The 21,267-nt window shown below is 40.1% G+C and overlaps 1 pseudogene; it reads left to right on the top strand.

Moving 5' to 3' along the window:
• The first annotated feature begins 17,955 nt into the window (after window positions 1-17,955).
• LOC127665623 (proteasome subunit beta type-1-like) lies at window positions 17,956-18,686 on the top strand (annotated as a pseudogene).
• Window positions 18,687-21,267: the final 2,581 nt, after the last annotated feature.

Genomic DNA, 21,267 nt, shown 5'->3' with positions numbered 1-21,267 from the left:
ACCACTAAACCTCTATCATCCCTACTTCTGAACTTTAACTTCAACACTGGAGACCTGATGATTCTACAACATGTTTGCTAGACAACAACTGTTAACATTTGTGTTTTTATAACATATAAAATTTTCTCATAAATAAATTCAAGACATAAAGCTTGGTCAGGTTACCTGATGAAAATTGTGTTTGTGTCCCTCAACAAAAAATTGTAATGTATAGTTTGGTACCATTGTTGAACAACAAAAACAACAACAAAAATATCAGAAATAGTATGTGTGTGTATATATATTTAAAATGTATTGATAAAAATAAGTCAAAGTAAACATGTTTTCTTCTAATGCAGTCTTATTTTCCCTGAGTGGGATTTTAAAATTGCTTCAATTGTGTGTAAGTTAGTGAATAGGAGAAGTGTTCGGATGACAATAACACTTATAACAAATGTTCACCCAGCATGTGCGGGATGAGAAGGAAAGAATGGATCTGCGCGCATCACAGTGCACTCCACAGACACTATTCTATAATGATTTTTCATGAAAGGAAAGACATCCACTTGTTTTTCTCATGTTAGTACCGATCCTTATGTAAATTATCCCTTGCACAATGTACATTCCTTCAATTGCATAATCTTTCTGACCCTGTGAGTCGTATTTTGTCATTTCTGCAGGTCCTTCTGAATTACATCACAGTCATGTTATAGAAAGAGTGAGATGTAGGGCAAAGTGTGTCTTCACAGTCCCACTGTGGAGACACTGGCAGACACACGGGAAGAAATAATGGGCTGTCTTTATATACTATGATGAGGATTGCTCTGCTTTTCTTAAAGAATGTGCCACAGTACTTGTGAAGCTTGGTCAGTAACAATGTTTTATTACTGGTGAATTACACTTGAAACCCTCCTTGTGATGACAAGTGAATTGTAGCAAAACCAGCTCTCTCACAGTATGCATGTGATCATTAGCAGGTTCTACCTCTTTCCATGGAGTGGACAGCTGTAAGGCTCCTGGCAGAGTTTGACAACTCATCCATATACTCCCACGTTAGTGTGGCTTCAACAAATCCTACCCCAAGAAAGTAGAGAGATGTTGCCTAGGATCCCTCTTTCTACCATAGGTTCAAGTCTGTGGCTCTGAAGGATTTGTTTTGCATTCTGAAAGTTCAGCCTTTTAATCTATAAGACAAAGGAGTTGGGCTAAGTCTATCTCCAAGATCCTTTAAAGATCTAAAACATAGCAATACCCTACACTTTGTGTGGTTAGGGAGGAACTTCCTCTGAAAATTGATTAGTAACATCATTTATCAAACGATTAAAAAAATTCTTGCAATCTTTATGATTATAGTATTTCTATAGTGACAGGGAACATTCGTAGAAAAACAAAAATCTTTTCTTTTCTGACCTGTAGACCAGAATCCACATGCTCATTCATTCAGGCCCACCCCAGATTCAATCTGGAATGACTAAGACTTCTCAACCCTAGATGTGTTCATGCACAATTTCTGGCCATCTTGAAATCACAAAGCTCTTCAGGAACCATTCTGGTCAGCCTAGAGGCAACACTGGTCTCTGCTGGAACCGGTGCCTGCTCAGAGGACTTTTGGCCTCAGGCTTGTTCTGATTCAGAGGCATCTGCTGCTATCGGTTAGGTTTGCACCTGGAATTCCCCTGCCTGGACCTCAATCCAGGGCTATTTACCCCAGAGTTCTCTTAGGCCTGTATCTCTGATTTCTTATCTTTACCTTCCTGCCCTATGGTCCTCTTTTCCCCCTCGAAACCCTTGAGGAAGTGACTCTCAATCAACCCTATGCTGCCACTCTTGAATACAGTCCCTCAGGTTGTGGAGACTCCCAACCTAAAATAAGTTTTGTTGCAATACCATAACTGTAATTTTGCTTCTATTATGAATCATAATGTAACTGTCTGATATGCAGAATATCTAATATGCTACACCTCCTCACCCCCCCAAAGGTAGTTTGATCCCTAAAGAGATCTTTACCACTGCCTTAAAGGGTGTTCTTGCCTCCTTTGATCTCTGGGGCACCTTAGCATAACCCTGTTAATAGGGTTAGATTTCTTTGTTTTGTTTTGGTTTGGTTTGGTTTGGTTTTGGTTTTTTTGAATTTGGTTTTTTTCTGAGACAGGATTTCTCTGTATATCCCTGGCTGTCCTGTAACTCACTCTGCAGACCAGGCTGGCCTCGAACTCAGAAATCTGACTGCCTCTACCTCCCAGAGTGCTGGGATTACAGGCGTGAGCCACCACCACCCGACCCTAGATTTCTGTTCAAATTAAGAGCAAACTTGTTTCTTGGAGCTCCTGCTTGGCTTTGCAAATATATCTGAAGAGAACAGAAATGAAATATTGAGGCTAACATCTAAGTTAGACAGTGTGAAGTACAAATGACAAAATACAAAATAGTATTTCAAATTTCGGCTATATTATTCATCATTAAAAATATAATTATTTGGGGCTGAACAAGGTGGCACATGCCTTTCATCCTTACACTTATGAGGATGAAGAAGGCCAGTCTCTGTGAGTACCATGCCAGCCTGGTGTACAGAGTGAGTTCCAAGTTAGCAGGAGCAGCATACTGAGACCCTGCTTAAAACAAAACAAACATACAGTTACATACACACACACACACACACACACACACACATATATATATAATTATTTTGAGGGGAAGAATTTGTATTTATTTTTATTGCATTTTTAAATTAAAATTTTATTGAGATGTAAATCCTATGTCATATAAATTACATATTTATAATTAATATATATTTAAGGTTTATGTTTTACATTTTAGTAGTTTGGATAAAGGAATGTTTAATTAGTATAGATGTATTTTAAAGAAGACTTCTGATCTGAGTTCCTTCCAAGGATTAGAGGACTAGCATTAGGTGCTAGCATTTTTTTTTCTGGCGTGAGTGTTTTGCCTGCATTGGTCTGTACAGCACTTTTTAAAATGTGTAAGTAGGTCAGAAGAAGGTATTGGAGTTCCACGCAAATGTGAGCTACCATGTGGGAGCTGGGGATACTATCTAGGTCCTCTGGGAAAGCATTCAGTGCTCTGAACACTGGAGCCATTTCTTCAACCCCAGTGCTAGCATTATTGTTGTCCAAAACTTTAGTAAAATATTTTATAAAATAAAATAGGCCATATAATAACATAAAAAGTTTTATGCTATCATGTTAACAGACAAAGGCAGGCTATAGCATTGTAGACAGAACAGGAATATATATGTATATGTGTATGTGTATATGTAATAGAACACAAAAGACAAGGAGAAAAAAACATGACTGGACAGTCATATTTAGGGTAACTTTTCTATTTTCTCCATCTTAATGAATACTTTTAGAACAAGAAGTTGTTACTTATAACACCATGCACTCCCCATTTTTCAGAAGCACACGCCATGACCAACGCTTCCCAGCCTGGTTTGCTCATCTGGGAAGCTCATAATGGTGCAGTGAACTGCTCTGATAAATTGGTTTCTAGTTTCCAAGTTGCATTCAAGAATATTGCGTCTTTTCATGGAGCACAGAGGTGAGGATTTACTGAGGAGACTGTCAAAAGTTAGCAAAGCCCAGGGAAGCAGAGGGCATCTGAAGGAACCTTTTCCTCTCTAGGGAGAGGACTGTCACCTGAGTTGATAAACAAAGGAGGTAGAGGTGAGCAGAGTGACTCCATGGGACCGGGGTGGGGGTGGGGGCAGGAATCCAGGCTTCTGATTCCTGTGCATGAGATTGTTAGGCCTCCTGGGTCCCATCAATTTAAAACAGGTTGAAAGTCATCCGTAGATTGTTCAAAGGAGAAAGAAATCAAGGAGAAAGGAATCCCATGTCAGAGTCTAAGGAAGAATGAGGGCCATACAACCTTATGCTGAGGACAGCTGTCAATTGAGGACTTGTAAGTCTGCAGACACTGCTTTTAAATAATAAGGAAGTATGTAAGACTAGTGCAGGTCATGTGCATGCCATACGAACTTCAAGAAGAATGGAGTTTTATTTCTTCTGATATAATGTGTAGATTATATGAGTAATAGGTAAGATGCGATGAATGAAAAAAAAACAGCTCTCAATAAAAGCAAATTTTACATTAAGGTTATAGACACTTCTTTAGCATATAATTTGATATGATTATTGGCTCCTGCTACCAAATATGTATTTTTTAAAAAATTTTTTAAAGATGCCTTAAAGGCAAGGCTATGAAATTCAGAAGGAAAAGTATTCTGCTTTACTTGACAGTAATAACATTTTTTCCAGGCTCATCAAATTAAATTATCCTGGGCTGTAATTTTTATATGTAAGCACTTTAAAAAAGAAACCCCTATTTACTCTTTCAGACTCTGAAACCACTTGGATCCAGGGAATATTTTTTAGATGTCAAATACTAGATAAGCATTAAAAAGATGTCTGAGTGTCATAACCTCCAAGTAATATTATTTCAAGACACAAACCAGAATGTAGATGGAATCCTTTCAGCACTATGCACGGGACCATGCTACACCGGCTTTGGCAAAGCCAGACTTGGACAACCACAGAACTGATGGTTTTTTGCTTTGAGACAAACTAAGCCAAGAAGGCTTGCTCTGCCTTCTCTCACCCTGCTATCTTAGTTTAGTTTAATGTTTAAAGTCTTCTTGGCTGAGTCTTGTTTCCAACACCAGATTATAAGAACTCTAGAGTTTCCTATATACTGTATTATCCTTGCATGAGGTAGGCTTCTGTTGTGAATATTTATTACTACGTCAGGATGGTATATTGAGATACTGCAGAGCCCCTCACAGGTTCTGCTCACCTGACATCCAAATTCTTCTAAAAGCACCTGGTGCTCATCATCTTCAGCCTAGCAAATTGGGACATTTGACATCTTTTTATTCATTCCTCATCAAGTTACCTTGCTCCTAAGATGAGTACCTCTGGTCCTAAACTGTGAATAATACACCAGCCTCTTACTTTAAAAATCCCCCCTTCTAGCTCCATAAAAATACTACCTCAGTTCAAGTGACTTTAAATGTTAGAAATCTTGATAAAGCTAATAGTGATTAATTTTAATATCCTTACATGTAAAAAATACAGCCTGTATTCATTTGATTTTAAGATTCGAGTAAAATAAGCTGTTACCTCTGAACTCATTACATATATTGTACCAATCAGAATCACCTCTTCTGGACTATGAGCTAAAAACCAGCTTGTGAAATGGAACCCACTCAAAAATACTCAGAACCGTGGGGTGGGGGTGGGGCAGCCTAGGTACAGAAGTTGCTTATCATAAGGTTGGCTTTGGAAACAGCAAACCAAGCAGAACTTGGCAGTGGCTCTGTTCTTCAGTGACCTCCCTCTGTCTCTCTTTTGCTTCCAGAAACATGGCCTCCAGTATGTCTGCCTCTCATGGTGCGTTCAAGATGTTCAGTAACATGAAGATGCACAAGTCATCAATCCATCAATCCCAGGGCACAGGAAGAAGGTTAAGATGTCCTCATCTGCTTGAGTGACCTAAGAAGAAAGAAGACACATACATCACCATTGTCAAGAAGCTTCCAGACAAGGATTGCAACCACACCCTCTATACCACAACCAACCCACAAGACCAAGGAGAGCAAGAGGAGGACCTGGTTGTCTTCTGGGTCCCTGAGAGTGTGGCTCTTAAGAGCAAAATGATCTATGCTCCAAGGATGTCAGGAAGAAGTTGAGTGGAATCAGCATGAATTACAAGCATGCTAGCAGGAGGTCAAGGCTCACTCCGCTGTTATCTCTCTGGAATGCGAGCCTTTGTGATCAGCCTCCAGCCCCCTGCCTGAAACATCTACTAGCCCAGACCTGCCCTCCCTGCCCTCTGGGAACTGCGGGTTGTCCCTGCCAGACCAGAGGGGCCTGGGAGCATCCCAGCAGGAAAAGGGCAATGCCTTTACCCCAGTTACCTGAACAATCCTCTCCAGCCCCTGGGATTTTCTCCTCCCCTCTCTCATGGTTCTGGCCTTCCCCAAATCAACCACATTTGATCTTTTGATTCCTTTCAGGTTGAAGCAGGACAAGTTTGTGCCAGTCACTTAGACCAAGGAAGAAGCTGGGGCTTTTTGTTGTTGTTGTATCTGGGAGAGTTTAGAGGACAGAAAGTCAAGGAGGAAATGGTATCATTGTATAATTTCAAGAAAATAAAATAAAAAAGGAAAAATATCAATGCAAGAAACACTAAAAAAGTTACATATCAATATACCGTTAAGCTACTTGAGTAAGCTGGTGCGGTGGCTCACATCTGTAATTCTAGCACCTCCGAGGAGATGTCAGGAAGATTGTCCCAAGTTTACAGCAGCTTGAGCTATATAGTGAGTTCCAGGCTAGGCTGGGCTGCAGCTTAAATTCTATTGCAAAACAGAAGAAAAAATGTTTTCACTACATAAATAATATAAAATCTTACAAACTAAAAACTTTTTATTTTTTTAAATTAAAAATACATGAAAAAGTTTTCATAGCCACAATATGTATAAAACTTAAGAAAGCAAAAGTAAAATATGATAATCCCATATGTATTATTCATTTCTGCACACATTGGTTCAGTTTCTCCCATTATAATGCCCACTCCGTAAATGATGGTATTTCCAATTGCTTTGAATTTTTTAAAAAAGTACATATAGAGACCTAACATCAAAAAGAATACAGACTAGTAAATACAAAGACATAGGTAAGTTACTAAAATAAAAGAAATGTAACAAAATAAAGAATATTTCCAACTACTAAATTGTTCACTTTCTTTCTAATCCATCCCCTTGTTGAATGTGCAGTCAAATATTTTCTCACTTAGGAGTGCACATTAGTACAAGTCTCTGGGCAGAAATTTGGCAACAGTCAAAAAAAAAATACATGGAAATGTTTATATGCTTTGACTCAGCATATCTTTCCACAAATTTCTTTTAAGGAAACAATAAAAGATGTACATAAATATTTCTAAGAACATTTGCCTTAATACCACTGTACTTCTAAAACTTAAAACATAAGTTGTATATCTTATACAGTTAATTAGATAAATTATTGATGGTTTTTCTTATAATAGAATGTTATTCAGTGACTAAAAACATTTTTCAACAATATTTAAGTTGGGCGGTGGTGGTGCATGCCTTTAATCCCAGCACTTGGGAGGCAGAGGCAGGCAGATTTCTGAGTTTGAAGCCTGCCTGATCTACAGAGTGATTTCCAGACAGCCAGGGCTATACAGAGAAACCCTGTCTCGAAAAACAAACAAACAAAAAACAAAAACAAAAAAAATTAAAGATAGAATAAAATACTTCACAGCTGTCCTTTGGTTAGGAAGGATAGATTACAGCTTTCATACTATATAGTTTTTATCTAATCCTAGTTTTCACAGTGTTTACCAGCATGAAATATTAGTAGCTTTATCTATAAGTAGTAGGATTTTTAATGTATTTTATATTTAAATATATTGTGTGTTTTGAAGTAATTCTATAATTACTTATATTTGATATATTTGAAATATAATTACTTATATTTGAAAAAATCAAACATGGGGTGGTGATGAATATATGCCTTTATAATCACAACTCTTTGGAGACAGAGACAAGCAGATCTCTGAGTTCAGGGCCAACCTCTTCTACAGGAAAAGTTCCAGGGCTACAAAGAGAAAATCAAAATAAAAGAAGGAAGAAAGAAAAGAAAAATCAAATCCTATTGTTAAAAGAATGACTCTTCAAGTTCGTTTCCCACATGAAGTAATGCATTTAGTAATGTGATATGCCTTTCAATATACTACGGAAAGGAACCAGCACCCATTTAGTCCATTTTCAGAACTTAAACATTAGATGAGCAGGTGTTGATAACCCCAGTTAGAAGAGAAATAAATTTAAGGTTGAAGAACTAATTGACATTTGAAATGACATGCTCAGTTCAACAAGCATATTTTATTTTGGGGAGGGTATATAGTAATTAACTATGAATTGAATTAGACATTTAAGCATGAGCTATAAAAGATTAAAAATTGTTCCCAAGAGTTTGCAATCTTACAGTAAGTGACATTATTTTAAAAATTGATATTTTCAATTAGTGGGATAAGTGCTATTAGAGTTTGTCGGAACTACACCAAAAATACTACTCTGAATTATTTCGAATTGCCAATATTGAACTATTTCTTATCTACAAAAAAAATTAGTAAAAAATAAATTGAGGCGGGATCTCTTTATATTGTATAGTCTTTGAACTTGCTATATAAGCCAAGTAGGCCTCAAATTTGTTACCCTCCTGCCCCAGCCTGTCAGGGATTATAGGTGCATATGACCAGGTCTAACAAAAATATCATTTTCATATGGTTCATTTCAGTGCAACTAAATGAATGCTAACAGTACAATGACTCTTGATGGGTAAGGAAATTGTCAGATAAAAATATCTTCATGGAGAATCAGAAGGTAAAAACACAATACCATGAACAGTTTAATATAAAGTTAAATTGATATAAAGATTTGATATAAAGACTTTTCAACTGAAACAGGAGGTCTGACTAAGGAGAAATTGCTAGTGAGAAATAAATACTTACAAAGAAAATAGATGCAGGAGCTACCACCCAGCCCTGACAGTGAGATAAAACGTCCAGGAAGAACTGCTTTTTTACTGCCCCAGGCCGGAAAACTTGCTGGGGAGGTTATAACCATGACTCACCGAGAGGCAGAGGTGAAGGAAGAAGTCCTTGAATCACACTAGGGTACAGGAAAGTCGTCCACAGGCTAGTATCTGAGGAACAAACAGTCGGAGCCAGTGTAGGAGAAGCCCCTGGTACAGAAGGTGCTGGAGGAGCCACCTACAAGCCACCTACAAGCTCAAGTGGTAGAACACATCCAGAACAGCAAAGATAACCCCATCCTCCTGCAGGCTTTCCACTAGGCCAATGGGAGTGAGCACTATGTCAGGTGCAAAGAAAATCTGTTTAAAAGACCAGATGCACTCTTATGCAGCAGACAGTAAAGGGTGATTTGTCTTCTTTAGCATTAGGATATATTATATACTCTGTGTGAAACTGTAACAGAGAGTGAATCTGTACAGTCATTCAGGTTGTCCATGAACTAAATCCTCTCTACTCCACGTTTGCTAAGGGAACTCCGACAAAACGCACAGTGCACTAACTGAAGGACAAATATCCCATCAAAGTTTACAACCAAAAAAAAAAAAAGTTTACAACCGTTAGCTGACCCAGAGAGAATTACAGCCTGAGTTTACACTACTCACATGGTCCAAAAACATTTCAAGATGAGACAATGTTTACGGTGATGCTGCGTTGGGGGTACTCCTGGAGGGTTTCAGAAAAGTTAGCAACAACCCTCTGAGGTGGAAGGCACCTTGAATCCAAAAAAATCTGACAGACAGATGTGAAGAATTACTAAGTCATATCAAAAATCACAAATTGTGTGGCTGGGGAGAGGGCTCTATGGGTCAAGTACTCATTGCACAGTGTGAGGAACTGAGTTCAGATATCCAGCACAGGCATAATGCCTGTCAGTTGTGGTGACCTTCCTGTAATCCTAGTGCTTGCAAGGGAGAGAAAGGAGCACTCTCAGAGAAGCTAGTAGGCAAACTGGCTGGCTAGACTAAATAACCAGCTTCGGGGGCCAGCAAGACACCCTAAATCAAAAATAAGAAGTAGAAGACAATAGAGAAAGACACTTGGCACTAAATCTCTGTTCTCTACATAAGCACATGTACACACACACACACACACACACACACACACATACACACACACACACACACACACACACACACACGCAAATCCACATACATATATACTTGTAAAAAAAATCATAAAACACAAGGAAAGTGGCCACAAAGCACAAGAATTGGCAGAAGCAAACCTACAAAGGCTTTAACTATGTAAGTCAGCAAGCTAATTGACACATTTAGTATAGTTTTAAAAGAAGTAAGACTAAACCCAGATTTGTGGACATGCTATAATCCTAGCATTTAAGATGCTATGGAAGGCCGGGTGATGGTGGCGCACGCCTTTAATCCCAGCACTTGGGAGGCAGAAGCAGGTGGATTTCTGAGTTCGAGGCCAGCCTGGTCTACAGAGTGAGTCCCAGGGCAGCCAGAGGTACACAGAGAAACCCTGTCTCGAAAAAAGAAAGAAAGAAAGAAACAAACAAACAAACAAGATGCTATGGAAGGAGCCTTCAAAGGCAGCCTGAGCTACATTGTAAGAACCTTTCTCAAAACAAACAACAACAACAACAACAACAGAAACAAAGAGAGATACTAAAAGACAATAGACAAGACAATACAAGAAAGAATTATATAGGACTTCTAAAAATGACAGCTCTAATACTTGAAATTTTTGAGCGGGGCTGTGGCATTTATATATCTTCTAAAGAGTCCCCAGAATTCCAACATAAACTGGCTTCAGCTGGCAGAATCATGCCCATGCCATAGCAGGAGGCGAATCACAGTCAGCTGCTGTGGACAATCAGAAGCAGCCCCAGATCCCACAGCTGGGATTAAAACGAAAACGTATTCCCATAATATTTCTGTGTTCTTTAAATAAATCAACACACACGCTACAGGTTGATCTTAGTTGTCAAATGAATAGCACAATTGCACTGCCTATTTTTCAGGCCAACATTATGGTCTCAGAGGGAGGTTTACAAATGGATAAACCTGCACCACAAACATAACCCTAAAAATATGCTTGGAAAATGCTGAGAGAGACACTGAGTTTGCGCTATGATAACATCACTAACGTCTCTACAACCTAGAGATTTTGTTTTGTGCTGGGCCTAATGAAGTGGTAAGAACTGAGACCTCTTTTGTCCAGAACAAGTAGCAGAAGGGAAGCAACTATCTAGGTCAGATTAGGGAGCTAGAAGAAAAGTTACATTTACTGCATAAATAAGTTATCCCAATTATCATCTCAGGGATTCTGTTTAAGAGTCAGTCGGTGTTTTAAAATATAAATCAAGTTAACTATTTTAAGGAAAACATGTATCATGCATGCTTCCAGTTCCAAGCATGCCTTCAAATGACAAAGCTTTTTCTGTTCCTAACATGATAAATTATTATAAATCACCACAGGAGCATAGTTTTCCACACAAGCAAAACTGAAAGAGGTGACAAGCTTCTGTGAGTAACACGGAAGTCATTACAGAAGTTATCCTGAAGGATCGACATCTTCTCCCATCACAGTGGAGCCTCTGAGTGATGGTCTTCAGTTTTTCTCCTTCACAGCTTTCTTAAGGGACCACACCCCGCACAACTGGAAAAAAAGAGGCCTTTATTCAAAAGTGTAAACATGACTCAGCATCTCTCCACAGTCACTTCAGTTACTCTAAGACCATACACAGGACGCCTAAAGTCCATTAATTCACGGAGTTGAGCACCTGTAGCAAACATGCAATGCACGAAACGAGAGGTCATGCAGGATGCAGCAGTGGGTTCTGATAGTTTTCTAATTTTCAGTCTGGTCTCTTCTCACATTCTGCAGTTTTCAAGGTGTCGGTTCCCACTTGGTTTTTCTGTCTTGGGATCCTTGAATGTCAAAGAAGAGACTTAGAAAATAAGTTAGTAAATCCCTGAAATTATAGTTTATAAAGATTAAATTAATCTGAAAAACACAATGGGTTAAAATACTGTCAGCACACCTAGATTACAAAATACTTTTGCCATGTTTACCCTTTATTGAGATTTAGGATTGTGACTCCATGATATCCCGTATTCAAATAATCCTTCAGAATTGCCTTGTTTGTTTGTTTTGATATTTTGGGGTTTTTTTTTGGGGGGGGGATAGTTTTTGTGTGTAGCCCTGTCTGTCCTTGATCTTGATATGTAGACCTTGAACTCTGAAATTTGTCTGTCTCCCAAGTGATGGGATTAAAGGTGTGTGCCACCACAGCCTGGCCAGAGTGGCTTGTTAAAGCAGTTGTCTAATATATCCTAGGAAAGAGCAGGTCAAAAATATTTTCAGTTCTATAGCTCACCAATCAGTATCTTGGATCATTGTATGTAAAAGCATTAAAGAAGGCATTTATAATACAGAAGTAAGCTGCGGTCCAATAAAATAATCGGGAGCAAAATTGGTCACTTGGCGGTAGTTTGCTAAGCTGTGGACTTGGCGGCATGAAGCTCAGGGTCTTATCAGTTTCCAGTGTTCTTCCAAATTTCCTGACACAGCGAAATGTGCTCAATTTTTTCCAGACTCCTGTTTCTCTAGTTTATGAAAGGATAGGATGTAGAATGAATATTTAATTGCTCAGATTAATTGGTTAATTGTTATTAACTAAGGTAAAGTGGCCAGGACAAATATCATCTATGTCTGACTTCGTTCGAGCACTTGAGAGCTATCAGGAAAAGAAAAACCACAAAGAAGGGGGTAAGTGGCACAGTTTCTTACTTGTAAGAGGCAGACAGAACCCTAGAGAGTGGCTCATGAACTCTGCACATTTCACCGACCATCTACCTATTAAATGGAAAGTTTCTGAACATTTAAAGCGATGATAAATTAAATTAAATGCCAGGACCTATAAATATCCTTGTAATAAGAGGAGAAAGATAAATCATACAGTAATTGCTAAGAACTGTCATTTGGTATAATGGTATACGTAAAAGATTTACTTAGCTGGACATGAGGGTTCATGCCTGAAATCCCAGCACTCAGGAGGCTGAAGCAGGAGATTAGAGCAGTTTCTGCTTCCTGGGTCAGACATTGCCTCCAGAAAAGAATGTTTACTCTGTTTTGCAATCGTGTTATTTGTGCCTTTGTGGTTCTAAAAACACCCAACAATCAATTCCAGGCCATCATCTTGCTACATCCAGTCCTGAGGAAGAGTCTTGAACCAGCTGCTGGAGAGGGCTGGCTGGCTTTGAGGAAGTTTCTAAGAAAGCTTCATCTGAAGATACTAAAGGCATAAAAGGCTTAGGAAGCCTTGTGCCTGTCTCCTGGGTTTCTTTAAGAAAAAAGTCCAGGATGGGATTGTTAGGAGAGAGACTATATCAGTGTTCCTTTAACACAGTCTGAAGCTTCTCTCCCAGGTTTCAGATAAAAAGATTAAAAAGGAGTCATCCCCCACATGGGAGTCTAAGCAGGCTTCCCAAGTCCAGGAAATTCCTACCCTTATCTCCTCTAAATTGTGGGGTCTTTGAAACACTAGAACATTTGGCTGGCTGCTTTGTCAAGGGTTCAGGCCTCACTGTATCCTGTTTTAGACTTCTTCCAGCTTGAGAAAAGGTGGAGGAGATAGAACAGGAGTGGAAAGAAATGCAAACAGAATATTTCCCTCTCCTGAAGGTGGAGAACTGAGTAAAAATTGGTGTTGAGACGGTTTGTCAGGACTGCTTGGCTGTTATGCTGCGTCCTGAGTCAGGCGGTGGCAGCCCTAGGCTATCCGCCTGATCTACTTACCTGGTGACTGTTCTCAAAGGCTCTGGAAATCTTCACTTGTTTTTCTTTTTGCTCTTAGATCTGGAAACACAAATTATTCTCCAAGGAGGTCTCTAGAGAGTTAGGCCCCAGGTCAAAGAGCACGATTATCAGTAACTTAATCATCCGGACTCAACTTGGAAAATGTGGGTTCCTTGACCACCAACCAATCTACCAGATGAGAAGTGCTGAGGCAGGGGGAAGGAGTAACAAGGGGGCAGAATCCAGTGCTCTGCAGGATTTGTTCTGTTTTGTTCTGTTTTTGTTGTTTTTATTAATCAGTATCCCAGTTGCCTGTCAAGTGAAGTAAAGATAAAAGCTTCTCTTATTTGCAGAAACCGTTTTCTAACTAGCCTTTCCCCACAAGGCAGCTTAATTTTTAGCTTTTGCAGAGTTATTACGTCTAAACCTGTGCTGTGTTGAAGCACTATTCTAGAACTCCCTGGAAACCGTTCTTGGCCAAAAGTCGTCCACAGAGACAGAGCTGAATGAAGGAGTTTCTTTAAATCAAGATAGGCGCCTTCTGTAGAATAAAGCTTGCTACCTTGCCATGAATGGTGTTGTTCGCCTAGGAGCCACAGGAAAATGATTGAAAATGGCATCTTTCAATAGTAACACACATATGTCTATTATCACACTTCAGTTGTTATCAGTAGCTTGAAGGACCATTTGCTTTCATTGCAACTTCAAATCTAATTGTTTCTAGATCTGCCATTAGATTTTTAAATTTTGTTTTATTCTTGAGAGTATAGTATAATTACATTAGTTCTCCATTCCATTTCCTCCCTCCAAACCCTTCCATATAACCCTCTTGTTCTTTTTAAGCTGAAGGTTTCATTAATTTTTTCACTAATTGTTGTTACATACATATATGCATATATATTCATATATTTCTAAATACATAAATAGAACCTGCTCAGTCTATATAATGTTACTTTGTACATATTGCATTTTTAAAAACGTTAGCAAGAAACGTAACTAGCATTTCGTCACACATTTTAAAAATATTTTGAAGACCATACATAAATATAATTGTTACCTTTTTGGTCCTATGACTTATATTATATACATTGACCCTTATTATTAATGTTACTGGTGTTCTTTTGAGACAGGGTCTCATGCATACCAGTTTGGATTCTCCTCTGTCCTGTCCCACATGCTGGAATTACAGGTGTGTAGGTTGGCATTACCTTGCATGCCTACCTTATACAGTGCTACAGGTCAACCCCAGGACTTTGTGCCTGCTAGGCAAGCACTTTAAGAGATTTAAGGAAGATGAGGCACCCACGCTTAAAAAGAGCCTTAAATTATCAAATGGCTTAAACAATGAGCAAAAGGCTTTTTGAGATTTGGCGGGCTTAACTCTGTTAATCATTATCAGTAACATAATGGAGGCTTCCCAAGTACTACTTACACTTTCAGACCAAAGACAAAAGTTTCCTTGACCTTCCTTGCTTCCTGGTTAGCCAACCCTGCAGATTATGGACACTACTTTGCTGGCCCGACTGGCAACCTGCATACAGGATGTCCTGCTACTGTCTGTCTCACAATCCTTTGGTTCTCTACTTATTTCCTGAACATTAAACTAACAAAGGTACTTTGCCCTCTATGTATTTTAAGTATTCTGATCCTTGTGGAAGGGGACAATGAGTTATGTTTCCTACCAGGACAATGGTTCTTATGCTTGATATTTGAGTCCATGTGAATGCACGATTCAAATCTTTTATCCGCCGTTCATTAGCTGATTGACTTTGGGGAATTGGTCTCTATGCCTCTGTTTCCTCATCAGTCACGTGAAGATGATACATGGATGCTCTTAGGACAGTACTTGGCATGCAGTAAGCATGCGACAGATGTTAGTTGTTATGAAATATACAGAATTCAGGGACACGGTCCAAACTTCTTATTCAGAGACTCTGGGATCTTGGCCATCTGCATTTTATCAACCTCTACAGGTAATTTAACATGTTTTAGGGAACCCTATTTTGTATTATTGCCCTCTAAGCAGTCATTTTAGACATTTATTCCCTAACTGTCTCCCAGGAAATTTTAGTGTCAAAGACACATGGTGCCATATATCTGTTTGTGGATGTGACCCTTTGAAAGTTGTCACATAATTTAATATCTAACTTTGCATAGCATCCCACAACAACCAATGCTTAAAGTCTCTCCGAGTTAAGAGACTCTGCTTCAAAATAGATAGGACTCTCCACCTTGACTGTTCATTAGGATGAAATAAGGAAACTTTTTAAGGAATATTCATGCATGAGATACACCTCAGACTGAGGAAGCTAGAACCCGCAGTGGTGGGTTTCTTAAATATCTCTACCTCGATGTGGCCTGCAGCCAGAGGTGTGAAGCAAAGCTTTGGAGTTTGGTGTCATCTTACAGGAGATTAAGATCTAGTCAGGGATCAGACCTACAAACGTGAACATAAATAATGGCACAGGGAGTGCTGCCCGAAGTTCAGGAATGGAAGAAATGAACACAAGCATGACAGCTGGGAGCAGACACTGGGCAGGATTTGATAGAGTCAATGGACAAGAAATTCCAAGTTTCTATAGAAAAGTACTATATCCAAATATACAAAAAGGACATAGGATGATCTCATACACTGAGTCATGCTCCCCCCACAGAAGTATATTCACCTGATACCTGTGCAGTTGACCATTTTTAGAAACAGGATCATTATGGTATCACTGAGCTAGGATCTCAAAATGAGAAGAACACTTGGAATTAGAGTGCATCCCAATCCAGTGAAAGATGTCCCTAAAAATGAAGAAAAGGCAACCAAAGGTTGTGAGAAGACAGAGGCAAAAATGTAAGGAGGTGTCTCCAAGCCATGGGGTGTAAGGCCTCCCAGTTGTCTCTAGAAGCTTGTAGAAGCCATGAAGGTTTGGTTCTCCCCTAAACTGTTCACAACGTACACAACCCTGCTCACAGTTCATTTCAGATGTCTCATGCCTAGAGCTGTTTATCTATATCCATTTTTGTGTAAGGCACCTAACCTAGGTCATTTTCCCCTGGAGGCCCTTAGAAACTAATACTGAGTGTGTCACAAAATTCTGGGTGCCTTAAAACAGAATATTTATATGGCTACTGTATCAAGAGATCAAGTCTCACCTGGAGTGATGGAGAAGAGGAAAAGTAGAGGAACTATCTCTTGCAAGAGAACATTTTAGTCAAACGTTTCAAAGGTGGTGGTGATGGTAAGGAAAACAGCCTGATTGAATGAACTAGTGTGAGTCCACATAGGAAAGTTGGTGCTGCCTTGCACAATGACCAGTTGTCCCTAGAAAAACAGAGTCCATATGATACATGCAGACGGCTCTGTGGAGGGCTTTCTGTGGAAATTGATTCACTTGATCATGAAGAACAGGAACCGGTACTGTAGCTTTTAGTGACTGAAGGCCTGACAACTTGGAGAATTCCAATGTCTGAGAGCAAAGGCCAATGCTCCAGTTACAGAAGAGAGCAAATTCACCTTTCACAGCATTATGATGTCTAAACCCTCAAGCACATTGGTGCATGCTGAGGTGTATGGTTTAAAGGCCTGTCTTGTCTAAACACCAGTGCACACACATACCAGAAATACCTCTCTGTCTCTCTCCATCTCTGTGTCTCTGTGTCGTCTCTGTCTCTTTGTCTCTGTCTCCATCTCTGTCTCTCTGTCTCTCTCTCTCACACACCAGAAATACATTTTACAAGTACACACACACACACACACACACCCCAGAAATACATTTCCCAGACAGTATTTCCTTTTTTTTTTTTTTTTTTTTTTTTTTTTGGATTTGGTTTTTTTGCGACAGGATTTCTCTGTGTAGCCCTGGCTGTCCTAGAACTCACTCTGTAGACCAGGCTGGCCTCAAACCCAGAAATCCACCTGCCTCTGCCTCCCAGAGTGCTGGGATTACAGACGTGCACCACCACCTCCCGGCTCAGACAGTATTTCCTAACCTGGTGAAGTTGACAGCTAAAATTAACACCTGTACATAGTTTGCAAACAGTAGGGCTGAAGAATGCAACCTGATGAAACCAGTGTAGCCAGAAGACGAGTCTGGCACCAATGCTGTGTAACCGATAAATAGAGTGTGGAAGACCACCTGAAGCTATAATACAATTAAGAAAGAGAAGTGTAGGAAACCTGTACTGTTGCAGTGACTTTAGAAAGGACATTTAAAAACAAAAGGATTTAATATAATTTTATTTTTGTGCATGGGTGTTTTGCTTTCAGGTATGTTGGTGAATCGTGTGCAGTTCTGGTGCCCACGGAGTTCAGAAAAGGGCATTGGATTCCCTGGAACTGGAGTTACAGACAGTTATGAGCTGCCACGTGGGTGCTAGGAATCAAACCCTGCTGCTCTTTTTCAATGAGCCACCTCTCCGTGTCTTCCCCCACCCCTTTTGAGACAGGGTTTCACCATGTAATTCTGGCTGGCCTGGAACTTGCTATATATCTTAAGAATGGCCTAAAACTCAGATATTCACATGCCTCAACCTCTCATAAGCTGGGGTTAAAGGTATACTACACCATGCATGCCTGGCTGAAAAAAAATGTTTTTAATAGGTTTGTGTAGGTGGACTGGCCCCAGCAGCCATTTTGCTGTGAGACAGCAGGAGTTAGGCCAGTGCTTTGTACTGCCACTTACTGCTTACCAGGACTGGGCCTTCAACGGAGGTACTGTATTGGCAATTGCTGGAGAAGATTTTTCCATCGTTGGTTCAGACACTCAGTTGAGTGAAAGATTTTCAATTCATACCCGAGATAGCCCCAAATGTTACAAATGAACAGACAGAACAGGAATTGGCTGCAGTGGTTTTCATGGAGAACGTTTCACGTTGACAAAGATTACTGAAGCAAGATTAAAGATGTGCAAGACTTCCAATAGCAAGGCCGTGACACGGGGCAGTTGCCGCAATGCTGTCTACCACCCTGTACTCATGGCACCTCTTCCTTACTATGTTTACAACATCATTGGAGGACTAGATGAAGAAGGAAAGAGAAATGTGTACAGCTTTGACCCTGGGCTCTTACCAGAGAGACTCTTTCAGGCAGGAGGCTCAGCGAGTGCTGTGCTATAGCTTCTGCTCGACACCCACGTTGGTTTCAAACATATGCAGAATGTGGAGCATGTCCCCCTGACTCTGGACAGAGCCATGAGGCTGGTGAAAGTTGTCTTCATTCTGCAGCTGAGAGGGATGTGTATATTAGAGATGCCCTCAGGATCTGCATCGTGACCAAAGAGGGCATCAGGGAGGAAACTGTTCCTCTGTGGAAAGACTGATGTGTGAGCCACGCGTTGGAGCTGTGGCACAAGTTTCTTTTATTAAAAAAGAAATGTAAAATACTCATTTTCTTAAACTGTGTCTTCTCTAAGTGTGACAAGTTGGGAAGAATTTCTTCCTTAGGGGTTGGAGAGAGAACTCATTGGTTAAAGTATGGCTCTTGTAGAGGACCTAGGTGATTCCTAGCACCCACTTGTAACTCCAGTTGCAGGGGATACAGTGTCCTCTTCTGGCCTTGACAGGCACACGCAATGCACACATATAAATATATGTAATGAAATTTAAAATAGTTTATAAAATAATTCCTTTTTCTTTACAAAAAAAATTTGCTTGTGCCATGAAGTTCCAAGGAATAGCAAGGGAGGCCTATATCTTACCTGTGTGACATAGGAGGAGGGAAAGAAGGAGGAGAGGGAGGAGGAGGGGAAGGAGGAAGAGGAAGATGTTTCCATGGTGACCAAGGTCTACACTCTGGCAAATAGTGTATATTACATATAGAGTCACATGATACATTTGCTTTCTCAACTTACTTTAAAATTTAGTTTATTTTTATTTTTTAATTTCATTTAATTTTTTTTGTTTTTGTTTGTTTTGTTTTGTTTTTTTCAAGACAGGGTTTCTCTGTGTAGCTCTGGCTGTCCTGGAACTCACTCTGTAGACCAGGCTGGCCTCGAACTCAGAAATCTGCCTGCCTCTACCTCCCAAGTGCTGGGATTAAAGGCGTGTACCACCACTGCCTGGCCTTAATTTATTTTTTTAATTATACACTCTACATCCTGCTCACTGCCCCACTCCTGGTCACCCAACCCACATAATCCTTCTTCCATCTCCCCTTCTCTTCTCCTCTGAGCAAGTGGGGTTCCCTCTGAGTATCCCATCACCCTGGCACCTCTAGTCTCTGCAAGGCCAGGTGCTTCCTCTCCCACTGAGGCCAGACAAGGCAGCCCAGTTAGAAGACCATATCCCATGTACAGGCAACAGCTTTTGGGATAGCCCCTACTCCAATTGTTCTGGACCCACATGAAGACCAAGCTTCACATACGCTGTATACGTGCAGCCTGTGAATGTTCTTTGGTTGGTGGTTCAGACTCTGAGAACTCTAAGGGTCCAGGTTAGTTGACTCTGCTGGTATTCCTGCACAGTTCCTATTCCCCTTTGGGGTTGACAATTCTTCCTCCTAATCTTCCACAAGAATCTCCAAGCCTCATCCACTCTTGGGCTGTGGGTGTCTGTATCTGTTGAGTCAGCTGCTGGGTGGAGCCCCTCAGAGGACAAAGTGCTCCTGTCTGCAAGATAATAGTGATAGGGAATGGTGCTTGTCCATGGGTCTCAAGTTGGTCCAGTTTTTTTGGCTGGCCATTCCCTCAGTCTCTGAGTACATACCATGCATGTCTTTTTGGGGCTGGGTTGCTTCAGTTAGGATGATATTCCCAAGTTCCACCCATTTGCCTGCAAAATTCATGATGTCTTTGTTTTTGATAGCTGAATAGTGTTCCATTGTATAGATGTACCACGTTTTCCTTATCCATTCTTCAGTTGAGAGACATCTGGGTTGTTCCCAGTTTCTGGCTATTATGAATAAAGCTGCTATGAACATAGTTGAGCAAGTGTCTATGGGATGTTGGAGCATCTTTTGGGTATATGCCTAGGAGTGGTATTGCTGGATCTTGAGAAATGGTCAAATTGATTTCCAAAGTGGTTGTACTAGTTTGCATGCCACCAGCAATGGAGGAGTGTTCTCCTTAACTCAACATCCTCACCAATATGTGCTATCTTTTGAGTTTTTGTTGTTAGCCATTTTGATGGGTGCAAGATGAAACCCTTAGAGTTGTTTTGATTTGCATTTCCCTCATGACTAAAGACTTTGAACATTTCTTTAAATGCTTCTCAGCCATTGAGACTCCTCTGTTGAGAATTCTTTGTTTAGTCCTGTACTCCATTTTTGAATTGGGTTATTTGGGATGTTCATGTCTAATTTCTAAGGTTCTTTGTGAAGTTTGGATATTAGCCTTTTGTCAGATGTAGAGTTTGTGAAGATCCTTTCCCAATCTTTAGGCTGCCGATTGGTCCTATTGACAGTGTCTTGTCTTACAGAAGCTTTCCAGTTTCATCAGGTCCAATTTATCAGTTGTTGCTCTTAGAGCCTGGCTATTGGTTTTCTGTTCAGGAAATTTTCCCCTTTGCTGGTGTTCTCAAGGCTCTTTCCCAAGTTCTCTTCTGTGAGATTTAGTGTATCCAGTTTTATTTTGAGGTCCTTGATCGACTTGGACTTGAGCTTTGTGTAAGGTGATAAATATGGATCTATTTTCATTCTTCTACATGTAGACCTCCAGAGTTATTTGTTAAAGATGCTTTCATTTTCAATTATTTGGTTTTGGCTTCTTTATCAAAAATTTAGTGTCCATAGGTGTGTGGGTTTATTTCTGGGTTTTCGACTCGATTCCATAATGTGTTTCTGTACCAATATCATGCAGTTTTAATCACTATTGCTCTGTAGTACAGGTCAGGAATGGTAGTTTCTCCCGGGAGTTCTTTTTTTGTTCAGGATTATTTTGGCCATCCTGGGTGGGGGAAAGGAAG

Source organism: Apodemus sylvaticus, chromosome 15, assembly GCF_947179515.1.
Source record: "Apodemus sylvaticus chromosome 15, mApoSyl1.1, whole genome shotgun sequence".
NCBI classification, from domain to species: Eukaryota; Metazoa; Chordata; class Mammalia; order Rodentia; family Muridae; genus Apodemus; species Apodemus sylvaticus.
This window is presented reverse-complemented; position numbering and strand designations above follow the sequence as displayed.